A 4,037-nucleotide genomic window follows, 5' to 3' on the forward strand; every position below is an offset into this window, starting at 1 on the left:
CATCAGAACAGGTAGGTCTACAGCAGAACAGGTAGGTCTACATCAGAACAGGTAGGTCTACATCAGAACAGGTAGGTCTACATCAGAACAGGTAGGTCTACAGGTAGGTCTACAGCAGAACAGGTAGGTCTACAGCAGAACAGGTAGGTCTACAGCAGAACAGGTAGGTCTACATCAGAACAGGTAGGTCTACAGCAGAACAGGTAGGTCTACAGCAGAACAGGTAGGTCTACATCAGAACAGGTAGGTCTACATCAGAACAGGTAGGTCTACAGCAGAACAGGTAGGTCTACATCAGAACAGGTAGGTCTACATCAGAACAGGTAGGTCTACATCAGAACAGGTAGGTCTACAGCAGAACAGGTAGGTCTACAGCAGAACAGGTAGGTCTACAGCAGAACAGGTAGGTCTACAGGTAGGTCTACATCAGAACAGGTAGGTCTACAGCAGAACAGGTAGGTCTACATCAGAACAGGTAGGTCTACAGGTAGGTCTACATCAGAACAGGTAGGTCTACATCAGAACAGGTAGGTCTACAGCAGAACAGGTAGGTCTACATCAGAACAGGTAGGTCTACAGCAGAACAGGTAGGTAAACGCAGCACAAAAAAAACGTCCCCTTTTCAGGACCCTGTCTTTCAAAGATAATTCGTAAAAATCCAAATAACTTCACAGATCTTCATTGTAAAGGGTTTTAACACTGTTTCCCATGCTTGTTCAATGACCCATAAACAATTAATGAACATGCACCTGTGGAATGGCCGTTAAGACACTAACAGCTTACAGACGGTAGGCAATTAAGGTCACAGGTATGAACACTTAGGACACTATAAAGAGGCCTTTCTACTGACTTGAAAAAACACCAAAAGAAAGATGCCCAGGGTCCCTGCTCATCTGCATGAACGTGCCTTAGGCATGCTGCAATGAGGCATGAGGACTGCAGATGTGGCCAGGGAAATACATTGCAATGTCCGTACTATCAGTCTAGCAGGGAGAGTCCAGGTGATACCTGTTGTGTAGGGAGAGTTATCAGTCTAGCAGGGAGAGTCCAGGTGATACCTGTTGTGTGGGGAGAGATATCAGTCTAGCAGGGACAGTCCAGGTGATACCTGTTGTGTGGGGAGAGATATCAGTCTAGCAGGGACAGTCCAGGTGATACCTGTTGTGTGGGGAGAGATATCAGTCTAGCAGGGACAGTCCAGGTGATACCTGTTGTGTAGGGAGATATATCAGTCTAGCAGGGACAGTCCAGGTGATACCTGTTGTGTAGGGAGAGTTATCAGTCTAGCAGGGAGAGTCCAGGTGATACCTGTTGTGTGGGGAGAGTTATCAGTCTAGCAGGGAGAGTCCAGGTGATACCTGTTGTGTGGGGAGAGATATCAGTCTAGCAGGGAGAGTCCAGGTGATACCTGTTGTGTGGGGAGAGATATCAGTCTAGCAGGGAGAGTCCAGGTGATACCTGTTGTGTGGGGAGAGTTATCAGTCTAGCAGGGACTGTCCAGGTGATACCTGTTGTGTAGGGAGAGATATCAGTCTAGCAGGGAGAGTCCAGGTGATACCTGTTGTGTGGGGAGAGTTATCAGTCTAGCAGGGACAGTCCAGGTGATACCTGTTGTGTGGGGAGAGTTATCAGTCTAGCAGGGACAGTACAGGGATACCTGTTGTGTAGGGAGAGATATCAGTCTAGCAGGGACAGTCCAGGTGATACCTGTTGTGTAGGGAGAGATATCAGTCTAGCAGGGACAGTCCAGGTGATACCTGTTGTGTGGGGAGAGTTATCAGTCTAGCAGGGACAGTCCAGGTGATACCTGTTGTGTGGGGAGAGTTATCAGTCTAGCAGGGAGAGTCCAGGTGATACCTGTTGTGTAGGGAGAGATATCAGTCTAGCAGGGTGAGTCCAGGTGATACCTGTTGTGTGGGGAGAGATATCAGTCTAGCAGGGAGAGTCCAGGTGATACCTGTTGTGTGGGGAGAGTTATCAGTCTAGCAGGGACAGTCCAGGTGATACCTGTTGTGTGGGGAGAGATATCAGTCTAGCAGGGTGAGTCCAGGTGATACCTGTTGTGTGGGGAGAGATATCAGTCTAGCAGGGAGAGTCCAGGTGATACCTGTTGTGTGGGGAGAGATATCAGTCTAGCAGGGAGAGTCCAGGTGATACCTGTTGTGTGGGGAGAGTTATCAGTCTAGCAGGGTGAGTCCAGGTGATACCTGGTATGTAGGGAGAGTTATCAGTCTAGCAGGGAGAGTCCAGGTGATACCTGTTGTCTGGGGAGAGTTATCAGTCTAGCAGGGAGAGTCCAGGTGATACCTGTTGTGTGGGGAGAGTTATCAGTCTAGCAGGGAGAGTCCAGGTGATACCTGTTGTATAGGGAGAGTTATCAGTCTAGCAGGGAGAGTCCAGGTGATACCTGGTGTGTGGGGAGAGATATCAGTCTAGCAGGGAGAGTCCAGGTGATACCTGGTGTGTGGGGAGAGATATCAGTCTAGCAGGGAGAGTCCAGGTGATACCTGTTGTGTGGGGAGAGATATCAGTCTAGCAGGGACAGTACAGGTGATACCTGTTGTGTGGGGAGAGATATCAGTCTAGCAGGGAGAGTCCAGGTGATACCTGTTGTGTGGGGAGAGATATCAGTCTAGCAGGGACAGTCCAGGTGATACCTGTTGTGTGGGGAGAGTTATTAGTCTAACTTAATAATGAGTTTTGTTTAGTCAATTCCAAGGACGCCTGCTCGTGTTCGTACTGCAGAGGTGGTTCCAAGGAAGCCTGTCTGTGGTCAGTCTGCAGAGGCACGGCACATCGGCAGCTGTACTGGGTCCTCCAGTGGAGTTTAGCCAAGGCAAGGTGTCTAGCCTGATGCCTAATGCCAGAACGGCCCCTCCTCGCGTCGCTCTGCGTCTGTCTGTCGACCAGCCCAGCCGTTGGTCTTATCTGCAGCCGCCATGTTCAGTTTACAGGGCACGAGGGGGTAGGGGGAGAAGGGGGGTGTTGTTGGAGAGAAGGAGAGAGGGAACGAGAGAGAGAGGTGGAGGGAGGGAAAGCGGGAAGGGGAGAGAGAGAGAGGGAGGGAGAGAAGGAGAAAGAGAGAGGGACTTGTGTTCTGCCGCAGAAATGTCTCCCTTTCTGCTCAGTGAGCACATTGAGGCTGACAGGTAGCTATCCCCACAGCGGGCTGGAAGCAGATGGCTGGGGACACAGCTCTCATCAGCAGAACAACAGGAGCTCAGGCAGGCAGGCATCTCCCTCTCGCTCTCTCTCCGTCTCTCTTCCTCTCTCCAGGATACTCAATTCAAATGAAAGGGGGTGTTATTGGCACAAGGAAAACACATTTACATCGCCCTAGCAATTGAAATAAACAACAAACAAAAGCGAAATAAACAAATTTAACATCAACAAAGATTTTTAAAACATTGCATTCTGAAAGTTTTAAATAGATAGAAGATATTTAAAGTGTTTTTATTATCAGCTATGTACAGTGCAATGTGCAAATAGTTGTAGTAGGAACAATATGGGAAGATAAATAAACAGATCGATATTGGTGGTGTTTACTATGTTGTTTGTGTTACACCGGTTGCCCTTTCCTCTCGGCAACGGGCCACAAACCTTGCTGCAGCACATTGCTGTATCTGTGTAATCTGTGGGAAATATGTCTCTCTAATATGGTCATACATTTGGGCAGGAGGTTAGGAAGTGCAGCTCAGTATCCACCTCATTTTGTGGGCAGTGAGCACATAGCCTGTCTTCTCTTGAGAGCCATGTCTGTCTACGGCGGCCTTTCTCAATAGCAAGGCTATGCTCACTGAGTCTGTACATAGTCAAAGCTTTCCTTAAGTTTGGGTCAGTCACAGTGGTCAGGTATTCTACCACTGTGTACTCTCTGTTTAGGGTCAGTCACAGTGGTCAGGTATTCTGCCACTGTGTACTCTCTGTTTAGGGTCAGTCACAGTGGTCAGGTATTCTGCCACTGAGTCCTCTCTGTTTAGGGCCAGTCACAGTGGTCAGGTATTCTGCCACTGTGTACTCTCTGTTTAGGGCCAGTC

The 4,037-nt window shown here is 48.9% G+C and overlaps 1 long non-coding RNA gene across 3 annotated transcripts; it reads left to right on the forward strand.

Moving 5' to 3' along the window:
• The first annotated feature begins 1,916 nt into the window (after positions 1-1,916).
• LOC127914884 (uncharacterized) lies at positions 1,917-2,695 on the forward strand. 3 transcript variants are annotated; one of them, XR_008089392.1, is made up of 3 exons: positions 1,917-1,950; positions 2,451-2,500; positions 2,601-2,695. It is a non-coding gene; the product is annotated as an uncharacterized LOC127914884 (long non-coding RNA). The 3 variants fall into 3 exon arrangements; XR_008089393.1 differs by lacking the exon at positions 1,917-1,950 and adding an exon at positions 2,067-2,100; XR_008089394.1 differs by lacking the exon at positions 1,917-1,950 and adding an exon at positions 2,117-2,150.
• Positions 2,696-4,037: the final 1,342 nt, after the last annotated feature.

This window comes from Oncorhynchus keta, chromosome 34 (assembly GCF_023373465.1).
Source record: "Oncorhynchus keta strain PuntledgeMale-10-30-2019 chromosome 34, Oket_V2, whole genome shotgun sequence".
In the NCBI taxonomy this organism is placed as follows: Eukaryota; Metazoa; Chordata; class Actinopteri; order Salmoniformes; family Salmonidae; genus Oncorhynchus; species Oncorhynchus keta.